This window comes from Alligator sinensis, unplaced genomic scaffold (assembly GCF_000455745.1).
Source record: "Alligator sinensis unplaced genomic scaffold, ASM45574v1 scaffold883_1, whole genome shotgun sequence".
Classification (NCBI taxonomy): Eukaryota; Metazoa; Chordata; order Crocodylia; family Alligatoridae; genus Alligator; species Alligator sinensis.
Genome location: NW_005842009.1, coordinates 2,744,264 through 2,755,711, shown reverse-complemented (window position 1 = coordinate 2,755,711; position 11,448 = coordinate 2,744,264). Strand labels below are relative to the sequence as shown.

The following is an 11,448-nucleotide window of genomic DNA, read 5'->3' as shown; positions in this document are numbered from 1 at the left end:
CTTGCAATTAAAGACTTTTTTTTTTTTTTTGGCAAAAATCTGATTGGTCTCATAAAAGATGTCATCTCTACGATGAGACGAAAAGACATATAACAAACTAGAACTCTTGGCTCCAAAATGCTACCTTTGATTAAAATCATTTTGGAACCAAGAGTTCTAGTTTGTTGTATGTCTTTTCGTCTCAGACCAACACGGCTACCAAGTACATCTCTAGGGTGCGTCCTGATTGTTTTTTGCAAAAATCTGGCTGGTGTCATAAAAGATGTTATCTCGACTACGAGTCCTGATTGCCTTTTCCTCTAGACCGATACGGCTACAACCTGGATACCTGACATGTGGAAGATATCGGATTTTAGCTGGTTTTTTAAAATGAAATCTTCATATTTTCCCAAGCAGGAAGCAACTGTGACCCCCTGAAACCGGAGATCCTTTGTTTCAAGGTAATTTGCATCGTCACAGATCCTCACAGGAGGTGACAGGCTCCTGACCGGCTATGAACTGCCTGCCCAGAGAGTTTTCCATCTATTGTCTCCTCTGTGACGTCCTATGAAATACAGACTTTCATTTCTACCCAGGAGGACTTTTGCAAACTGTTGCAGAGCACTGAGGTGCCCTGCTCCTAAAGAGGAGAAACTGCTAGGGAAGGGACCCTAGCAGTGAATGAGTGATGAGCCCAGCTGTGGGTTGCCAGGGCAACTGGAGCTAGAAGCAATCACACCTGCCAGCGGTCAGCTGACTGTAAGGGGCAGGGCCTGGCCCTTATAAAGCCCAGGGGCTGAGGTCAGGTTAGTAGTTTCCTACCAGCAGTCAGAGAGGAGGGAGCTTCCTGAGCAAAGATGTGATGAGAAGTCTGATCACAGGTACAGCTCAAGCTCAAGCTGGGTAAAGGATGGCAGCTCTAGGATGTTTGAGCAACGTGGTTTTAGCTGGGCGGCTTTAAGTTAAGTTATAGCCTAGGGGCTTGGGTTTTGTGTTGTTGTTTATCACCGGTGGTTTGGGTGAGGCTATTAGGGGTTGGAGGAGGCCTCATAGGGGACTTGCAGTGGAGTGTGAGGACCCCAGTGCCAGTGAGGGTGCAGCATTGAGGGTATGTAGACCTCAGCCCCAGAGAAGAGGCATTACTGAGAAGCCCCAGTGTGGGCACGGTGAGCTCCAGAGGAGGGGGCAGCATTGTGGTGAGCCCCAGAGAGTGTAGACCTGGACAGAACAACGTCTCTTCCATCTGCGAGGCTTGGGGTGTGGTATTGGGGTGGCAGGAGCCATGCATAACCTGTAAGGCTAGGGTGCCCTGAAACACCTATGATAAAATGGGGACCACAAAGGGGTCCAGGAGCCTATGGGGCTCGGAGTACAGATAAACCGCGTCCGAGAAGATGTGAAGGCAGCCTCCCTAACATTTCAACATCAAAGACATGGCGGGCGAGAAAATGAGGGGGCCCTTTGGCCCACTTGGGACCGGAAGGGGGGCCGACCAACTTGGCACGGGAAGGGGGCCTTAAGGAGATCACGGCCCTCCTGTAGGACCCCGCTGTGACACAAACTTTTCTCCAATGCCTGATGAAGGGTGTTAGTGCCCGAAAGCTTGCAATTAAGGGCTTTTTTTCCTCAAATCTTGGTTGGTCTCATAAAAGAGATCATCTCTACTAAGAGTCCTGATTGCCTCTTCCTCTAGACCAATATGGCTACAACTGGGATTCTAGGACACTTGGGCCCTTCCCTTTCTCAGATCAACCCAGTGCATCAAGATGTGGAAGATGAAGGCAAAAGGGAGGGACCCTTGGAGCTGGAGCAGCCCCGATACAGGGGTGTCACTGCCATCCCTGCAGCCTGGACCTATTACACATCTGTTCCCTCCATGTGTCTCCTCCAGTAAGTTCAAAACCCTCCATTTTGGGGTCCTCCCTGACCAGTTTGAGCAGCTGCCAGAAATCTGACCTGCTGTCTGGATTCCTGAAACCCAACTCCTATTCTGACTTGCCCTGCGTGCAAATAGTGTAATGTAAAGTTTTCATGTCTACCTTGATCAGGTCTCACAGGATCATGTGAAGTCTTCTCTTCCCATCCCGTCTGACATCTTTCCTGGGTGCAGGTATCCATGCTTCACCTGGAACCTCACTGGGTAGCTTCTTTTTGCCATCGTGGTGTTCTTCCGGCTCCTGACCCCGGGTTCTGGGTCTCCTGGAATTGGGGTTCTTGCTGTCCCTGCCATGTGAATGCAGGGGCAGGTCAAGGCTTGTTCCCTGAACTGATAAGACCAGGAACTACACTTGATCTTAGCCCTTTTTTTTTAAAAGCCTGGGAGAATGTTGACTGTGGATGTGTCCCCTAGTGATGGCAGCAAGGCCATGTGGGAATAAGTCTTCCACAAGGACCTGCAGAAGGTATCCAGGGACCTGAACCTCCTCTGGCACTGCCCATATGCTAGGGAGGTGCGGAGTAGAGTCGTCTTATTCTTCCTGATGGTGATCAGGGTCAAGACCCTGACCAGGGAGGCGGCACTGTTTGGACACCTAACCAAGCAGCAAAGGACCCTGACAGCTCACTTTGACCAGTTCATCTCCTGCTTCAGACATGCCCTGTGTAAGACCAGGAACCTGCTCATGTAGAAACACACAGACCTCAGTTGAGGACTTTGTCAAAATTGGGCTAAGATGCAGTTGTACTACAAAAAGTCAGCGGAAGACAATAGGGAGGAGATGGCAGAAATCATATGGAAGAGACTGGCACAGACTGTTCAAGAACAGGCTTCCCAGAGAAGGTGACAAAGAAGAAGATGAGGACTGTGATGATGACAAGGTGAGTGACAAGGACAATGGTGAAGAAGAAGACAATGCAGACTGAGGATTGGGGAAGGAAACAGAAGCCACAGGGGTGGGGGTGGAAAGGGAAGGGGGAGGTAGAGGGCATGATTGTAATGGGTAGAAGATGTGGTGGACGTGTGGGTGTGTAGGTATGGCTATTGTAATGGCACTTTGATGGTATAACAGGCTTGCGTAATTGTGATGAGGAAAGATGATGGTGTTGCATACATGGGTGCATGGTGCAGTTGTAATGGGAATGAGAATGGTGCAACTTCAATGGTGTGGCTTGGACTGTCAGGTGAACCGTATCAGTCAGAAGACATGTTGGCAGAGAAGTGGTGTATGTGTGCAAATACATATTTTTTTTGGGGGGGGGAAAAAAATTAGATATATCAACATTTGAAAATGAAGAGCATCTGGCATTTGGGAGACTGGCTGCCCAGCAGCTGCAAAACTACCAGAAGCAAGTGCTGCAACCTATGGGGAGAGATGGGACACATCTTTTAAAGAGTGGCTCCAAGCCTACTGAAACATAGCCATGAAAACCAAAGGAAGAGAAGCAACCTTCAAAGGAAGAGAAGAGGGAGGAGGAAGTGGGTGGAAGGAGTGCTCTCATTATTGACTCTGTAGCTGGCCAGCGACTGTCATCCTTCCCTGAGGTCACTTCCCGTGCTCTGGGGGAAGGAATGGAAGAACTGTATAAAAGGCAGCATTGTTTGAACTGCCTTGGTGTCAGTTGAGTGAGGACACACACACACACACACACACACACACACACACACACCATGAGTTTTGTTTGTCAGCAGCTAGAGGTGCAGGGCCCCAGAACCCCTGTGCTTATCTCCTTGACACCTGTCAGGCTTCATGGCCGCAGCAGGGGCCACCATCCCTGCAGCTGTCACCCCGCTGCGCCTTAACACGCACAGTGTTACCCATGGCATGAGTTTTGCTTGTCCACAGCTTGGGGTGCAGTTTCCCCCAAACCCCTGCACCTGTCTCCTTGAAACTTGGCAGGCTTCGTTGTCTCAGCAGGGGCTAGCATGCCTGCAGTTTTGACCCTGCTGTGGCTTAACACATACACGTGACATGAGTTTTTTGCTTTCAAGAATTGAGGTGCAGTTTCCCTGAAACCCCTGCACCTATCTCCTTGATACTTGGCAGGCTTTATACCCTCAGAAGGGGCTACTATTTCTGCAAGTTTCATCCAAATCAGGCCAGAAATGAAAAAGTTATAGGCTGTTTCGAGCTTCCCCATTACAGCCTGTGGGCAAAACAGTTTCGAGGAAACGAAACAGAACAGCAGTTTAGAGTTGAAACAAAATGCAAAACAAAATGCTGTTCTGTTGAAATGCAAGTCGGAATGGAACAGTGCCATTTCACACAGCCCTAGTATCTAGGTGCTCGGCACACGGGGCACGCTGCGCTCCCCCTCTACACTGTGCCCACTCCGTGCTGCTCTGTCCTCCCCAGCTGCCAGCACCGGATGTCCGGTTATACCAGCTGCCCCAGCACACCCCTCAGTGTGCAGCAAGCGTGCACTTCTAAAGCAGGGCTGCTGCTGTCCGTGCTGCTCCAGCCACTTTGCTGGCACCGCCGTCATTCCTACAGAAGCTTAGGAAGCAACTCCACCCCTTACCAGGTCATGCCACTTTTCCTTGGTGCTTGTGGATGGTTTGCTGCTGTTTTCTATTCCTGGGTTTCTTGCTGAGCCGGGTCCTGGGCTCCCACACAACCACGGGCCTGGCACATTTTGACCTGACAAATACGTCAGACCAAGAGCTAAGGTATTTGTACCTGTGACAAGGCAGTTGGCTCAACACCATGCAGGCTCCCCCAGGCTGCTTTCCAATTCTTTTATACACTGATCAAAACAAATGATATATCTTGAATATCTAAAACTGTCCTGTACCGTGGGCTTGAGTCAGTCCGCAACATGAGTACTGACAGTCAGTGCTTTAATAAAGCTTTTGTGGGTGCAGTATATATTGATCAATGCCTCAGTAAGGCCTACATGTCATTCCCCTTCCTCACTGCTACCAACCCCCCAGTGAAAAACCTCTTCACAGAAGTCCTTGTGTGAAGCCCCTTTTTACAATGCTCGTGCAACACTGATGTCATTGGAGCACAAGGTGCTAGGGAATATAAGCCATTATCCTTTCACTCTGCTACTAACCCTTTCCCTCTTTTGTGAAAAACCTTCCTGTTGCATGAACCCTTGTGCAGTCCCTTTTGGATGATGCCAATCCCATCAGAGTAGGAGGAGGACTGCGTGCCATTCCCCTCCCCCTCTGCCACCCCCAGCCTTGCACGAGAGTCCTTGTGCGAAGACCCCCTTTCTTCCTGAGGTTGGGCCTAGGCTGAAGTGAGGCAGGCAGAGGTTATAAAATGACCCCTGCTCGTAGCTGCCCAGCTCCCCCCCACCCCCCAAGCAACGAAACACAAGCCCTGTTCTTTTTTAGGTTGTTTTTTAATTGAAAAGTAACTAAAACCTGAGCACAATCCCCTTACATTCATCAGCTGTTACATGTTCCAGTGACGGTTCCCTTTTCCAGTACCACAAACGTTTAGTGCAGTCCATAAAATAATGACATTCTTTCCTTCTACATAAAAAAATCTACATTATTGCCAAAGTTTTGTCATAAAAGTTAAAAATATGTTGATAGAAAATGTATTGCTAGGAAAGTGTGGCACTTAGGTTTTTCCCTTTTGTTTCAAGTTAGCAGAAGAAGCACCGAGCTTTGGCATGTTCAGTTTGACATCCTGGAAGAGATGTAAACATTGTGGGTACATCAGATAAACTTGCTCAAGAGGGGCCGTGAAAATCCTGTTCTAGAGTATAAAAGACAAGTCTAGTTTAAAAAAGAAGAGAAAAGAATGGACAGTTCCTTGGGTAGAGTTAGACAGGGAGAGGGATTGTTGTAGTGTTCACAGAAATTGTAGTGGAATGGAGCTAGATGGGACCTCCAGTCACATTCAGTCGAACCCACTGCCTGAAGCACTTTCAGGTGTGTGCAAACCAGCCCAGACAAACCCTGTGTAACATGACACAGTTTCCCCTGACAGCCTGAGATATTGCACCTGATCCTACCACAGGGAAAGCAGCGGGGCCACAGCACCTAATGTCCTGCTGCTGTTGCAAAGGTTGTTAAGGCACTCTGGCGCATCTACATGTTCATTAATGCACAGTAGTTACAGTTTAGTACTTGCTTAATGAAGTACTAAACTAAATGCACAGTAACTACAGTAGTGCCAGCACATGGTTTCTTTGTGATGCCTCCCGCACAGTAGTGTAATAACACTGTGCAGTAGCAGATTAGCAGTTTTTAACCGGCACCCTACTATGTAGTGGTATCAGGCTACTGCGCAGTGTGCGCGCGAGAGAGAAGGGAAATCGATATTCACTGTCAATTGTTGCACAAGATGGAAAGGTTTGAGGCAGATGGCTTCTTTGTGCTACAGCCTGGCAGGAGAAAAGGTTTCCAAAGTAAGCTTTAAAAAGTTTAGAAATAAGTCACCCCCGACCCCAGTCTTCCATAGAAATGGAATGCATCAGACAGGCTGTGGAAGGAGGTCCGAGCAGATCAGACCTGCTGCCTTCCAGCTGCCTGGCGCTCAGTGCAAGGGCAGCCTCTGATGACGCTACCACCGCTCGGTTTGCAGATCCCATCCTCCACATAGAAGTATTGCCTAGATGAGAGGAGGCTCTGTTGGAAACTCCCTGGGATACATGCACACAAACAACCCAGGCATCTGGGACACCTCCTCCCACCCCCCTGTGGCCAGGTGGCTGAGACACACACCCATACCCCCTGCCCAACAGCTGGAACACGCACGAACGCGTGCACACACGGTACACATCCCTTCCCCCCAGGCAGTTGGGATACACACAGAACCAGGCAGCTGGGACATTCCCAGCCCCCTTTCCTCCCCAGGCATCCAGGGGACGGACGGACGGACGGACGGACGGACGCGCGCACACACACACACACACACACACACACACACACACACACTCACTGTCTCTCTCTCTCTCTCTCTCTCCAGACCCTGCTCTGTCTGGGCTAGGTGCAGAAGGGCAGATGCCTGTACACAAGCCAGTCTGCCCCAGACTGAGCTCTGCTCCCAGTCAGCACTGCGTTGCAGGAGCTGCGCTGGCCTCTCCCTGCTGACTCCTAGCACATACCTGCACCCTCCCAGAGCTGCAATGAGAGCTCAAGGAGGAGGCACAGAGTGAGGCAGGGGAGCAGGGCAATGGGCAGAGGCAGGGCCCATGGTGGGTTCACACCTCCCCACAGACCAGGAAGTACTGGAGTCTGCAGTGGAGCAGGGAGGGGGTTGGGGGCACCATTCATTCCAAAGCCAGAAGCAGATGGGGTCAGACTCAGGTCCCCCGCACCCCCCAGGCCACTCACCCAGGCTCATTCGCAGTCAAGGAGGGTAGGACCCATGTGTTGCTGTAATGCCCTGCCTGTACCTGGGGTGAAAAACAAGACAACTTGTGCTGGACACCCACCCCAGAGCAAACCACAGCAGAGGGAACCCAGGATACCTAGGTCCCAGTGCCCACCCCAGAGCCAGCCGCACCGCAGGTTTCTCTCTGTGAGAGAAGTTTTTTACCTTTGCCATGTCACAGCTGATCAGCTGTCGACCTTGTTGTTTGCAGAAGCTGACACATGTAGGGCCATTGAGGAGGGTAGGGCTGAAGATGACCCCTGCGGGGCTGGTCTTTGTGGGAGAAACTGGAGATGTAACCACAGCCTTGGAGAAGCTGGAAGCTGCAGGAGACGCGAATGTTCAGTCAGACATGCTCCCCCCACTACTCCCTGCAGCACAGCTGGTAAGAAAATACTGGGGGCTGGGTACAGCAGGGAGCTGAGCTGTAGCTGGCTCAGGGGTAGGCACAGGGGGGCTGGGTATAACCAGGATGGGATGTGGCTTGCTCTGGAGTGGAGCTGGTACTGGGTAAAACAGGGCTCACCCCCTTGAATGGAGGTGTCCAGGCTCCCAGCTGCCCCCTGCTCCAACCCACCAGTCCTCACTCCCCTCCCAGAGCTGGGGGAGAACCCAGGCATCCGGGCTCTCAGCTCCCCCACCATTGCTTACAAGGATTAGAGGAAGGTGCCAGGAGGTCGTTCATCCAAGGAGGTACTGTCACGGTCCGCTGGATGTTGTTTGGGTAGGACTGGTCCCCAAACTTGGTATTGTATCACCCCATCAGCACCACTGCACACAGCCCCAGTGCCACCATTATTGCCACCCCTACAAAGCAGATTGGGAGGGGAAGCAGTTTTAAGAACAGGAAGTGCAGAACACTGGGTTTCTTGTCCCAAATCCTAGAGCCAGGGGGGCTGGAAGGGACCCCCAGAGGGCACATCTAGTCCAACCCCTGCCTGAGGCAAGATCAGCCCTGTCCAAACCAGCCCAGATACATCCATCCTCTAACCTCTTTCTAACGCCAGCATCACCCCTGCCAACCCCAGGCAGCACCTGCCCTGGGGAAAGCAGCAGGGCCAGGGCCACCACGTCCTGCTGCCAGGGGGGGTCAGAGGCGCTTCAGAGAGCCGAGGCCAAGGCTGTGCCCCGCTTGCAGGCAGAAGACAACCCCCCCCAGGCTGGGCCAGGTTGAGCAAGGGGGAAATCCCTTCCTGCCCACAACTGATCTGACCCTGAGTGGAGAAGCAAAACCCTCTAGCCAGGACCCTCCAAGGAGCATTGGCACAACCCAGTCCTCATCCCAACTCCAGCCAATACCCAGTGCCTTTGAGAGAGGGGAAAACCCCTTAACACATGGATCAGTAAGGGGGGGCACCCAGCAGAGTCTGCATCCGGCAGCCTGGAAGAGCCACACGGCGGAGCACAGGCATTCTTCTTCTTTCATATGACATTTTAGGAGTACAACATTCATAGATTAATATGTAAATCTGATAACCATTTGACTGCTTCAGGGGTAGCTGCATGGATTGATTCTAGATCGCCATTACGTGATCCAATTGGGCAATCATTCACAATGTGCTGCACTGTCTGAAAGGCACTGTGACATACCGACATATTTTGAAAGTGATCTGTGCATCGACATCTCAGCAGCCCTGGTGGCCTCTGGTACCTGGGAGAAAGATGCATGATTATTCCTCCCTCCTCCCCACATAAGCCTGGCCAGAGAATCCAGGCACCGCTTTCACCCCCGCCCCACCAAGACACGCACCCTTCTCCCCTCTCACAGCTGCGAGGGAACCAGGCATCCGGCCTCCCACCTGCTCCCCCATCCCCATTGCTTATGGGCTTGCAGGATGGCACCAAGGCTGAGTCCCACTGGGCACAGTTCAGTCCCTACCCCCAGCCTGCGCGGCAGCCAGCATCTGGCACCTGCAGGAGGCTTAAATCTCCACGGACCCAAGGAGCAGCAATGGAGGGGGCAGCCTACCCAGGTGTCCAGGCTCCCAGCCCCCAACCCCCCTTCTCCCCCACGCCCCTCCTGGAGAACCCAGCCCCTGGGGACCGTGGGATCACCAGGGCAGCTCGTGCGGTTGGAGGACCAGACACCCCCAGCAGCTTCTCCGTTATGTCCTGCCCGGGTCCCTCCTGCTGGCCCAGGGCCTCTCTGCTTCGGGGCTCTCCAACATTTCACTGCTTCCCACAACATCCGGGGGCCCAGCATACAAAATGCGCATGTGCAGCCCACCCCCTGCTCCGCCCAGGCAGCTGTGTCCCATCTTACAGCTTGGAAAAGGTGGTGGGTTAGCCTAGCTCCCTGCACTCCCGACCTGCAGCCTCTGTCCCCTAGCCCTGCCAGTGCCCCCACTCCTGCCCCACAGCCCCCTGCCCCCCAGCTCTTCACTCCTGACCTGCAGCCCCTTACCCCTCCCAGCCCTGCTGGTGCCCCTCAGTCCTAACCCAGATTTAGCCCTGCCAGTGCCCCCACTCCTGCCCCACAGCCCCCTGCCCCCCAGCTCTTCACTCCTGACCTGCAGCCCCTTACCCCTCCCAGCCCTGCTGGTGCCCCTCAGTCCTAACCCAGATTTCACTGATTTCATAGACATTAGGGCTGGAAGGGACCCCACAAGATCATCGAGTCCAGCCCCCTGCCATAGGCAGACAGTCTGCTGGGGTCAAATGATCCCAGCAAGATAAGCATCCAAATGCCTTTTGAAAGAGTCCAGAGTAGGTGCAGGCGCCACCTCTGCAGGGAGTCTGTTCCAGACCCTGGACACTCGAACTGTAAAGACATTTTTCCTTATGTCCAGTCTAAATCAGCCTTCCAGAAGTTTGTGGCCATTAGATTTTGTTACCCCTGGGGAGCCCTGGTGAACAACTGTTTTTCCAGATCTTGGTGCACCCCCCTTACATACTTATAGGTTGCCACCAAGTCATAGTTTCATAGTTGGTAGGGTCGGAAGGGACCTGAGGAGATCATCTAGTCCAACCCCTTGCCATGGCAGGAAAGAATACTGGGGTCAAATGACCCCGGCCAGATGTTCGTCCAGCCTCCTTTTAAAGACCCCCAGGATAGGAGCCAGCACCACTTTTTTGGAAGTTGGTTCCAGGTCCTAGCCGCCCTGACAGTGAAATAGTGCTTCCTAATGTCTAGCCTGAAACTACCCTCCACTAGCTTGTGTCCATTGTTTCTTGTAAGGCTCAGTCCCCACTAAGCCTTCTCTTCTCCAGACTGAAAAGCCTCACGTCCCTCAGCCTCTCCTCCTAAGGCTTGCTCTCTTGGCCTCTGATCATATGAATAGCTCTCCTCTGGACTCTCTCAAGCTTGTCCACATCCCTCCAGAAGTGGGGGGCCCTAAACTGGATGCAGTACTCCATCTGAAGTCCCCTATGCAAGGAGAGCTTCCAGAACAAGCTTGAAGCATAATGATGATACTGTGAGGAAGCTGCTCCAGCTGGTCCAGATTCTGATAATTTTAGTTTTTCCTTAGAATGACACCTGTTTCCATAGATTTCATAGACAATAGGGGCTGGAAGGGATCTCGCGAGATCGTTGAGTCCAGCCCCGCTCCCATAGACAGTAAGTCCGCTGGGGTCAAATGATCCCAGGAAGACAAACATCCACATGTTTTTTGAAGGAGCCCAGAGTAGGTGCTGGCACCACCTCCGTGGGGAGCCTGTTCCAGACCCTGGACACTTGGACTGTAAAGTTTGTCTTTATGTCTAGTCTAAATCAACCTTCCAGAAGCCTTGTTATCACTTGGCGGGCCTTGGTGAACAACTTTTTCTCCAAGATCCAGATGTACATCCCTATATACTTACAGGTTGCCACCATGTGCTCCCTGAGCCTTCTCTTCTGCAGGCTGAAGAGTCTCATGTCCCTCAGCTTCTCCTCGTGAGGCTTGCTCTCTTGGCTTTTGATCATGTGGGTGGCTCTCCTTTGAAATTTCTCAAGCTTATGCATGTCCTTCCTGAATTGGGGGGTTCAAAACTGGACACAGCACTCCAGCTGCGGCCTCACTAAGGCTGTGTAAAGTGGGAGGATGACATCCCTGGTTTTGCTTGAGATGCGTCAGTGGATGCATGACAGAGTTTGGTTTGCCTTGCTGGCTACAGCATCGCATTGGTGGCTCATGTTCATCTTGTGGTCAATCAAGACCCCCAAGTCTCTTTCAATCATGGTGCTAGCGAGTGTAGCACTGCCGAGCCTGTAAGT

General features: G+C 52.2%; 1 long non-coding RNA gene across 1 annotated transcript; it reads right to left on the bottom strand.

The window, feature by feature from the left end:
• Positions 1-5,269: 5,269 nt before the first annotated feature.
• LOC112549967 lies at positions 5,270-9,479 on the bottom strand. Its single transcript, XR_003093625.1, has 6 exons — positions 9,309-9,479; positions 8,844-8,904; positions 7,905-8,060; positions 7,419-7,576; positions 7,214-7,275; positions 5,270-6,488 (listed from the first exon to the last, which is right to left on the bottom strand). It is a non-coding gene; the product is annotated as an uncharacterized LOC112549967 (long non-coding RNA).
• Positions 9,480-11,448: the final 1,969 nt, after the last annotated feature.